Consider the following 11,347-nt stretch of genomic DNA (forward strand, 5'->3'; position numbering starts at 1 on the left):
TCAGCATTGCAGATCACTTGTAGATTTGTGCTATGGTACTGTTTCCTATTTCTATATATTGCTTCCTTTTCTTTAGGGGGTACTAGGGGGACATGGGTGCCATCAATAGCACCCATGACATTGGGCATCCCAGCAATTTTAAAAAACTGCTGCTTTACCTCATTCCACTCTCTGTGAGATCTGGGAAGAAAAATATACTTGGTCGCAACATTACGGATAGCAGATAAAACTTGGACCAATAATCGAGAAAATGTGGCTTGCGACAGTCCAACTATTTCAGCGGCCACAGCTTGATAGGAGCCTTTTGCAAAAAAATGAAGAGCCGCCAACAATTTTGTTAAACCTGGAACTGCTTGTGTTCTCTTGCAGGAAGATTCCAGGGAAGTACCGATGTCCTGATATAATGAAAATATCAATTCTCTGGTAAGTCTAAATTTATTGATGACTTCTACATCACTATAATCATCCAAGATAATTCTGGGTCTAAATTTCCGTATGGAAATGATTCTTGACCTCATTCTATCCCTTCGCCTCCTTTGCATCACCTTTAGCTGATACATAACCACTTCAAATGGTTCCATCTTTTCTGTCAGTTACACTCTGACAGGAATAACGACAGAGCAGTGAAGGAGATAACTAATCCTAAATTTAACGCTAAACCACGCCCACTTTCATTTTCATGAATGCACTTTCTTCCGTTTTAGCGAATCGTTACCGAATCGTTACCGAATCGTTAACGAATGTTCGCTAACAGCTGTAGATAACTTTGATGAATACTGAAATGAAGTTAGCAAATTCGGTATTTTACCAAACTGTTGTTAACAAATTTGCTAAGTCTTGATGAATCGAGGCCATAGGGCGGTAGAGAGGAGCTCTTAGCCTAAACATTAAGACACAGCTTGCTAAATTATGTAAATGGACTGCTAACTGAGCAGTGCAGTGCCTGGTGATTAATAGGAAAATGTGTGCATGGGCACTATTTCTCCATACATTTCAATGAAGCCCCTTCTTCTAGTATACAGACCAGCAAACTCCTATGGTCTGCTGCCTAGGGATCAGGGTAATCGACCACTTATAAATGTGACAATCAGCACTACATTGCTGAATGATATGCGCACATGTAAAAAAGGCGGTGCGGTAATTGGGGCACTGGGAATTGCCACTAGTAGAATATCAGTAAATTAACAATATTGTACTATTGGTCAGTGGCTAATTCCACCAGTAGAATAAGGCCAATCTGAACCTTTGTCATTGCTGCTTGTTGAGAGAACCAACCTCTACATCCTATGAGCAAATCTGTAACTGAATGCAATTTAACAGTGATACCACAAGTACAGTACTTATACTTTTGTTTTGTTTTTTTCTGTTTATTTCTGCAAACACAGTTCTTCTTCACCCACATTGTTGATGCTATGGAACTCTATATTTCGTAAGGTCTTATGCAAGGGCAGTGCATTCCAGATTCACAAGTTCCTGTACTACAAGTGACAGTAGCATAACTAAGGAGCTTGGGGCCCCAGTGCGAGATTTACACAGGGCCCAAGCACTGAAATGATATGGAGCCCCAAAATCTTCCAAGGACAGCTGCAATGTCCAAGAGGTGTAAGCAGAGTAAGGTAACAGTTTGTTAAGGATTTCCACTATTCATTGCACAAATTCATTACCAGTAGAGCACCGATGAAAAGCTGATAAAATTAGCAAAAGAGAGCCCCTAGTGGGCCCTCTTGGGCCAGGGACCCCGGTGTGGTCGCAACCTCTGCATCCCCTATTGCTACGCCATTGACAAAAGGAAGTCTGTTAGTCTGCATCACTGGTATACATTGGCCCACTGCCAGGGAACAGTGTACCAGCAAAACACAGGTATTAACTGTATTTGTGTTCTCTGTTATGCACTTTAATTTATGAAAAGTTAGAGGTCAAATGGCACACTCTTTAACACATGTGAAGGGCCCTGCGTGCACCTTTAAGTCACCAATGCAAACAGATTAAAAAACAGATTCACTTTAAAATCCTTCTGGTCATTACGTTCGTTCTGCGGAGGAAGAAGTGGAATTAACTGAGAAGAAGATGCTGATTCCAGTAGCTAACAGAAATACTTAGGAGGCACAAAAATGAAATAGAAAAATGTTGCTTTTGGCAATTGCTATAAAGACACCAGTTTAACAACATATTGTTTTAATTAGCTAGCAGTAATAACTACTGCCTTTTAACTCCAGTTATTAAAAAGCAGTTGGATTTTTATTAAAATTACCAGTTGATATCCACCATCCTTCCCCACAGATAAAACTGTGTTTCCAACTAGATGAAATTCAAAATTAATGAACAGAGCAATCCAAGTTTGTATTTAAGAGGTTCTTAAAAATACATCATAAACAGCACATTGAATTCAATTAACTAGAAGCAAAAATATTATGCTCCAGGGAGAAAATGTTGGATTTCATTCAAGGATAAATCAGCATGGCTTTAATTAGTCCAGGAGTGAAAAAAATGTCAGCTTTGTGTCTTAAAACTGAAGGGAAAAAAGAGAAAGAATGAAACGCTGTGGTTATTAGGTTAATGACGACAATTTACAGAAAATTGGAATCCTGAAAGTTGTTGAGATTTACAGATGAGTGTTTACATGATCATTTTGCAGTATTAAAAGGAGATTTAACACAGTCACTAGCTAATCAGAACAACCTCTGTCGCACTGGTGGTTAGCTTTTCCTTCTCCTTAGACTTGCAACTTGATTGCTTTTAGGCGATACAGTGAGGGGAAAAAATACTTGATCCCCTGTTGATTTTTCTAGTTTGCCCTCTGACCACATAGTGACCAGTTTATAATTGTAATAGCAGGTTTACTGTAGCTGTGTGAGACAGAACAACAACAAGAGAACCCTCACAACGCAAGTACCTCAAAGTCAGTGCTTGATGTACATTGTAATGAGTAAAATAAATATTTGATCCCCTACCAACCAGCAAGATTTGAGGCTCCCAAGTGTCTTCAATGTGTCCAGGTAATGAGCTGAGATTAGGAGCAATCTGTGTAAGGGAATGCTCTAATCCCAGCTTGTTACAGGATTTGTATAAAATACATCATAGAAGATTAGAGGTTACTTACACAGATTTTGGCATTTCACTGATGAGATCTCCCTTCAATTGGGGGCACCACTAGCTACTTAACACTGACGGTACCTCTGGCTACTTAATGCTAAGGGACAACTGTAGCAATGACGGGCAAGGGAAGTAAGGGAGAAGTGACCAGGCCAGCCAGCACACTTGCGGTGCGGTTTGGCAGGAGTTTGTAGGTTCACAGAGGGTGAAATCTAAAGTGCCAGGACATCTGTGCCTATAGGCTCCTGTGATGTAAATCCAGGCCTGACCATGGCCAAGAGCAAAAAGCTGTCCAAGGATGTCAGGGACAAGATTGTAGACCTGCACAAAGCTGGATTGTACTACAAGACTATCTTCAAACAGCTTGGTAAAAAGGCGACAGCAATTGGCGTGATAGTTCACAAATGGAAAAACACAATATAACTGTCAATCTCCCTCAATCTGGGGCACCTTATTTTGTAGAGTTGCAATCATCATGATAATGGTGATGAAGCAGCCCAGAACTACACAGGGGGCACTTTTCAATGATCTCAGGGCAGCTGGGACCATAGTCATAAAAAAATAATTGGTAACACACACTACACTGTGAATGAATCTAATCTTGCATAGATTGCATAGTCCCTCTGCTCTAAACAGCACATGTACAGGCCCATCTGCAGTTTGCCTATCCACATCTGAATGATCCAGAGAAGAACTGAACTGGGTGAAAAGTGTTTTCATTTTGGTCAGATGAGACCAAAATGAAGCTCTCTGGCATCAACTCCACTCCCCGTGTTCAGAGAAGGAATGCAGCCTATGATGCCAAGAGCACCTTTTTCCATAAGCAGGGATTTTGGATGGGTATTCCAGCATGGCAAAGATGCAAACCCCACAGCCAAGGCAACAACGGAGTGACTCACAAAGAAGAACATGAAGGTCTTAGAGTAGCCTAGCCAGTCTCCAAACCTTAATGCAATAGAATATCTGTAGAGCAGGGGTGTCAAACTCAAATACAAAGTGGGCCGTAATTGAGCTCTGGGATCAAGCCGCGGGCCGACCTCAATGTCTAATGGCCCCCTCTCTCCCTTATAAAGTTCCCTGGTGTCTTATAACCCCCCCTCCCCTATCCAGTTCCCTAATGTTTAGTGATCATCCCTCATGTATACAATTCCCTGATGTTTAGTGGTCCTCCCTACCCTATACAGTTTTCTTGTGTTTAGCGCCACTCACCGTCCACTATACAGTTTCCTGGTGTCCAGTGGCCCCCTTCCCTCTCCTATATAGTTCCCTGGCGTCTAGTGTTACCTCCTCCTCCATATGGCTTCCCTGGTGATCTAGGGCTTACCTTCCAATATAGCTTCTCTGGTGGTCTAGAGTGGGCCAAACATAATGTAAACTGGGGAAACCAACCGAGGGCCAAATCTGATGGCTTCGTGGGCCAGATTTGGCCCGCGGGTAGGAGTTTGACATGTATGCTGTATAGGGAGCTAAAGATTCAAGTTGCCAAAAACAAGCCTTGAAAAACTTACTGACTTGGACAGGATATGCAAAGTGGTGTGGGCTAAAATCCCTCCTGAGATGTGTGCAAACCTGGTGGCCAACAACAAGAAATGTATGACCTCTGTTATTGCTCACATTCAATTTGGCAACAAGTACTAAGGGCCGGTTCACACTTGTTGAAACTTATCCGTGGTTCCGTTTTTGGGCCCGGACCAAATCTGCAGCCACGGATACCAATGATAAAAATAGCAGCCATCTTCACCCAATTAAAAACTGGATCTGTGGGTGATCTGGCTTGAAAAAGCCGAAGGGTCCGGATTTGTCGGGACTTCACGGGCCCCGGTTGGAACTTCACGGAGCCCGGATACATGGAGGGGTAGTGACAACAAATGCAAAAACGCACCTCCCTCTACAAAGACACAGAAATGGAGGGAGATCCGGATTGCCTACTGCCTGCTCTTCCACTCTACGTCATCCAGTTTCAACTTCCAGGTATGCCTGAGGGGGAAGCAGCCAGGAAGGGGGGCAGAGGGCACAGCGGCGGGGAGCGGGGTTGGCCCCTTTCCCTCACCTGGGTCCCCCGTCCCCACTCCCCCTCCAGCTTTGTCCGCTATAACAAAATGGCAATGAGCAAGCGGGGAAGCAATTACCTTCCTTCCTCTGCTCGCCAACTAGAGGGCAGCATTGCAGGAAGTCACAAAACAAGCAGAGGAAGGAAGGTAATGCTTCCCCGCTCGCTCATTATTGCCATTTTGCTATAGGTTGCTATACTTGTGAGTGAATTTTTATAATAAAATGTATTTTATCTAACGGAATTATGCTATGCGAGGTCCTCTGTTTTAATCAGGTTGTCTGAGCAACAGTATCATCTGGTACCTGCACAGTCAAGGGGAAGCGGAGGAGGCAACCTGCAAACCTGCTACTGGACAACTACAGAGCGATCTTTGACCAATCTCACAGTGGTCAAACAGGCTGGGTGAGTCTAACTGTAATTCTATTGCAGAGCGCTGTCTATCAACAAATCAAGTTTATAAAGGGCAATGCTGAAGCCAAAATAGAGCGCAAATGCATGTTTTTATATGGTAGTGGATTTATTTCGTTAGGTCACTATTTGTTTTAGAGGAATTGTGGAATTCATACTGTAGTGCTTTTTCATAACAATTTTTAAATGTAAACCCTTTGTACTAAAAGTATACTGCAGCAACCTGTAACATAGATAACCACTAAAAATGATAAAAAAAAATTGTGAGTATTACTGCAGTTAGGTGCCAGAAGAAGTCAAATGTTTTTCTGCACACTTGCAAAAAAAGCATTTGGCCAACACGCTGGCAGACATCCGTGTGAACCGTCCCTTGGATAGAAAGTAGTCCTAACACTTTTAACAGTACAGAAATCCAAGGTTTGAAAAAGAATGTGAAACAGCCATAAGCCTGGAGCTTTAAAGATGATCTCTTTATCTGCATAGCCTTCTCATGAACACAGACAAAGCTTCAAAAGGGAGTGACTGTTATCTTTCTAGCCCCCACACAGACAGAATGACTTACCAGAAGGATGGGGTTGAGGAAAGAGTTAGGGCCGAATCCACAGAGTTTCCCTGCAAGCAAATCGTGTGGGGATAATACTGCCGCCGTCCGAATCACTTGCCTTAGCGATTCAGACGACATTGCAGCATTTTTTTGGTGTGGGAGGCAGCGAATCCCATAGCCGTGCATGGCACGCCTTCTGGGATTTGTCTGCTTATTCTCAGACCAGGAAGTGCTGCTGTGCGTCTCGCAGCCACACACAGCGGCTAGTGGAAACAGGTCCTTAGCAGAGTGGCTGGGCACAGCTGCAGTATAGCATGCTTTGCTTCGGATACATACATATATAGTTTTCAGCTGAATGGATTAGGTAGAGAAAACATTTACAGGGTAAGAGACAACAACGGCACTTTCAGTACTTTTTAAGTTATAGTACCCAAGTTCATATACTTGTATTCATTAAAATATGGGACGCCATCAGGGGGGACAACTAACACTAGAGTGTGCCCCCCCCCCCATCTCTGTTTGAATTCCAGTCTTGATGATCACATGACCCTTTAAAGCTGTGGTTTTTTAACTACTTCCTCCCCCCCTGCAGTGGGCGCTGACCCCCCCTTCTTCCACAGCAGCAATAGTGGGCGGCCGTTGCTGTTACTCATCGTGCCTCTCGCCTGCGCAGAATGCACCACAAGCGCTGGCCTCCTCTGTCTATGATACCAGGGCGGGCGGCTTGATGATGTCATCAAGTTGCACCCCGGTACTGTACACATAGAGGACTGAACTGGTGGTGCTATCTGTGGGGGCGAGAGGCACAGTGAGTAAAAGCATCAGCCACCCACTATCACAAGAGAGGGAGAGAGAGGGCGGAGACCACAGCAGGGGGGGAATCCTGTACTGTGGCACCTATACTGGCTAACCTTTACTGCAACACCTATACTAGCTAACCTGTACTGCAACACCTATACCGGCTAACCTGTACTACGGCACCTATACTGGCTAACATGTACTGCGACACCTATACTGGCTAACCTATACTGCGACACCTATACTGGCTAACCTGTACCGCAACACCTATACTGGCTACTCTGTACTGCGACACCTGTATTGGCTAACCTGTACTGAGGCACATGTACTGTCTTATCTATACTGGGGAACCTATAGCTAGCTCCTATAGCTGGCTGACCTTTACTGGGGCACCTATAGATGGCTAAACTATACTGGGCGCACCTCTACTTGGCTACCTATACTGGGGGCACTCATACTCACTATTGGTGTGCTGATCCATCGTTAAGTATCGAAAATCATGAATCGAATCTAAATCACAACTTCTGACAGAAATCTGGCAATTCAATCTTCTCCTAAAATCGTTCAGGCCTACTGGCTGGCTTGTTTAAAATGGCGGCACCACAATGGCTGGTGGGCAGTGTTCTGTGACTTGATTGCACAGATCAGATGGGCAGGAACAGCAGCCAGTGGGTGAGAATGGGGGGAGGGGCCCAGGCCTGATGATGTATGAGGGGCCCCAAAATTTCTGATGGCGGCCCTGATTAAAAGAACCCTTTAAAGAGAATCTGTACTCTAAAATTCTTACAATAAAAAGCATACCATTCTATTCATTGTGTTCTCCTGGGCCCCTCTGTGCTGTTTCTGCCACTCCCTGCTGCAATCCTGGCTTGTAATTGCCAGTTTTAGGCAGTGTTTACAAACATAAAACATGGCTGCTAACCAGCATACGATAGGCTGAGAGAAGCTCAGTCTGTGACTTATACAGAGCCTGCAGGGCTCACAAACAGAGCAGCACATTCCTGCCTGAGTGCCTGAGTCCGACAAAGCTGACAAAGGAAAGAAGATTAGATTATATAACAGAGATAATACAGCTACTGTGCAACTAGGAAAGGCTGCAGTAAGACAGACCACATTAAAACAGGTATAGGAACTTATAGGATAGAAGAAATAAGGCTGAAAATTTTGTTACAGAGTCTCTTTAAAGGTTAGCTACTGAGTTGATCTTGCCCTGTTGACAGCTCCTCTCATCTGGTTCGTACTTAGATTGTTGTCCAGTGAGTGGGAACATTTCTGTGTAGGGTTGTCATATTTATAGCCCTCTGCAAGCTAAGAATTACTCAAAATTAGTTGATTGATATTACTTTTTGCATTTTATTTTGGATAATTTTGACTTACTAGATGCTAAAAAAAAGTATTTTTAGATAAGGCAAGAAATTGTATCCTGTGAGAAAACACAGGAGAAACGTTTATTGAATCAGGGCTTCATTTTCATTATAAAGAAGCCTTAAAATAAACCTGGGAGATCGCAAATAAAAAGATTCATATTTACCCAAAGGTTTCTCCAGCCCTCTGTAGTCTGTTTCTTTCCTCTACAATAGTCTGGCCACCTCGGTTGCGCCGCAGTGGAGTCTGCAATCCAATCATGCTCACCCCCACCCCCAATTGCGCTCGGGAGCATTCTGCACAAGAATAGTTGCATATCTTAATGAACTGCATGTGTACTGAACACTCCCAGCCATGGAAGCGCAGTCGGGGGTGCGCACGGCTGGGACCACATAGGCACAGTGATCACCCAATTAGCTCACTTGGGGACTTTATCTTGGCTGGAAGAGGTGCAATGGATGGGGTCCGGCAGGAAAGCAGAAGAGCAGACTGACTACAGGGGTCTGAAGAAAGCCACAGGTAAGTATAATACCTTCTGTTGGCAATGTGTCAGGTACACTTTAATACTGTTTTAATACACTAATTTCTGCAGCTAGAATCCATCAAGACACAAAAAAAGGTACAAATGAGGAGAAGAGTCGCCCATGTTAAGAAGAATTCCTAGAGAAGCATGTGATCAGAAAATTAAGGGTTTTCTCCCTGTCTACGATATGCAAAACTAAAATAAAAAATAAATCCTGGAGTTGGAGTTTAATCCAAATCTACTGCTTCTGTTTGGGATTTAGACCAATTTAAAAATTAAGAGTTGAGCATGGTAATTCTGAAACCAACACTGAGGCATTCAGAAGTCAAAGGGTTAGTTCACCTAAACGTGCTATTTCAGTGAAAGGCAGAGGCCAGTGATCTGAATCACTAACCAGCTTCATCTATTCCATAAATGCACTGCTGAAATCTCCATGCTGTATTCCAAGCGCTTTCTCTGCCTACAATGATAGGAAAATGATTTTGAAGCTCACTGGCTTCAGAAATGGGAGTGAAATCCCCAGATCAAACAGACCACTATAAACACCACTCCGAAAAAATCTTATAAAAAATATGGATAAAATCCCAGAAGCATGTATAAATGTGTGGACTGTAAATCCCACAATTTCCCTTTCCCTGCAATAGGGAGAAAAACATAGTAGTGTATTGACAGAAACATCTATGAGAAATGTATTGAAGTTATAGTCAGTTTTGGGATTTCATGGATGCCATTTTGGGATTGACTGGGCTTAAGTACCATATTTTTCAGAACATAAGATGCCCCCGACTAAAGACGCACCTAGGTTTAGAGGAAAAAAAAGGAAAAAAAATATAATTAACCTGGTGCAGGGGTGTCTTGTGGATGTTCTTTCCCCAATTATGTCCATCTTGTACCTCTTGTGTCCCCCTTGTACCTTTTGTGTCCTTCTCTGACCCTCCTGTATCCCCCTGTGTCCTCCTCTTTCCCTGTGTCCTCTTCTGTCCCTCCTGTGTCCTTTTTCGTGTCCCGCTCTGTCCCCTTGTGTCCTCTTCTGTCCCAGTGTCATCTTCTGTCCCTCCTCTGTCCGCTTCTGTCCTTTCTGTTTCCCCCTGTGTGCCCCCTGTCCTCTTTTGTTCCCATGTCCTGCTTTGCCACTCATATAACTTTCCAGGAAATTGTCCTGCATTAATCTGCAGCAACCTACTGCTCTAATCCGCATGTGCACACTGTGACTCGAGTCGTCAGTCTCCACTTGCGTGCAATCAGGCGGGGATCTTGCAACTAGTTCCGCCAATCTCTGCTGCTCTGTTTGTTAACTGCAGTCAATGGTCTAGTATGTATGTTCTCTGTATGTTTTGTTTGCTTTTACTCTGGTTTCCTCCCACTTCTCAAAACATCTATATAAGTTAGGTGTCTTTCACATGAAATTACAAGTGACAGTATGCAGTTCAGCCTCCCTGCTGCAGCGACAAGCTGCAATTTCCTATAGCTGAATGGCAGCATTTGTAATCCAATGCGGACCATCAACTGATACACAGTGATTCTACCTAACAGCAAAAAAGTGACATGTCAAGTCTGAGCATGGCCACGGCCAGACCTAGATGTGGCTGCATTTTTTCACCACCTATGCCCAATGCTAGCTAGCATCTGGCCGGTGAACGAGAGCAGCTGACAGGTGGTGAATTTGCTGCTTTTAGCCCCCCATGTGAAAGAAGCCTTAATTGATTACCTTGCAAACTTGGCTATTGACCTTTACAGAAGCATTAAATGATGGTTGGGATTAGATTGGGATCTCCTCCCATTTTGGGATTGACGGGGCTTAAGTACCATATTTTTCAGAACATAAGATGCCCCCGACTAAAGACGCACCTAGGTTTAGAGGAAAAAAAAGGAAAAAAAATATAATTAACCTGGTGCAGGGGTGTCTTGTGGATGTTCTTTCCCCAATTATGTCCATCTTGTACCTCTTGTGTCCCCCTTGTACCTTTTGTGTCCTTCTCTGACCCTCCTGTATCCCCCTGTGTCCTCCTCTTTCCCTGTGTCCTCTTCTGTCCCTCCTGTGTCCTTTTTCGTGTCCCGCTCTGTCCCCTTGTGTCCTCTTCTGTCCCAGTGTCATCTTCTGTCCCTCCTCTGTCCGCTTCTGTCCTTTCTGTTTCCCCCTGTGTGCCCCCTGTCCTCTTTTGTTCCCATGTCCTGCTTTGCCACTCATATAACTTTCCAGGAAATTGTCCTGCATTAATCTGCAGCAACCTACTGCTCTAATCCGCATGTGCACACTGTGACTCGAGTCGTCAGTCTCCACTTGCGTGCAATCAGGCGGGGATCTTGCAACTAGTTCCGCCAATCTCTGCTGCTCTGTTTGTTAACTGCAGTCAATGGTCTAGTATGTATGTTCTCTGTATGTTTTGTTTGCTTTTACTCTGGTTTCCTCCCACTTCTCAAAACATCTATATAAGTTAGGTGTCTTTCACATGAAATTACAAGTGACAGTATGCAGTTCAGCCTCCCTGCTGCAGCGACAAGCTGCAATTTCCTATAGCTGAATGGCAGCATTTGTAATCCAATGCGGACCATCAACTGATAC

General features: G+C 43.9%; 1 long non-coding RNA gene across 1 annotated transcript; it reads left to right on the forward strand.

The window, feature by feature from the left end:
- The first annotated feature begins 366 nt into the window (after positions 1–366).
- On the forward strand, positions 367–8,959 carry LOC137544362 (uncharacterized). Its single transcript, XR_011025831.1, has 3 exons — positions 367–423; positions 5,420–5,548; positions 8,854–8,959. It is a non-coding gene; the product is annotated as an uncharacterized lncRNA (long non-coding RNA).
- The last annotated feature ends 2,388 nt before the right edge of the window (positions 8,960–11,347 follow it).

This window comes from Hyperolius riggenbachi, chromosome 2 (assembly GCF_040937935.1).
Source record: "Hyperolius riggenbachi isolate aHypRig1 chromosome 2, aHypRig1.pri, whole genome shotgun sequence".
Taxonomy (NCBI): domain Eukaryota; kingdom Metazoa; phylum Chordata; class Amphibia; order Anura; family Hyperoliidae; genus Hyperolius; species Hyperolius riggenbachi.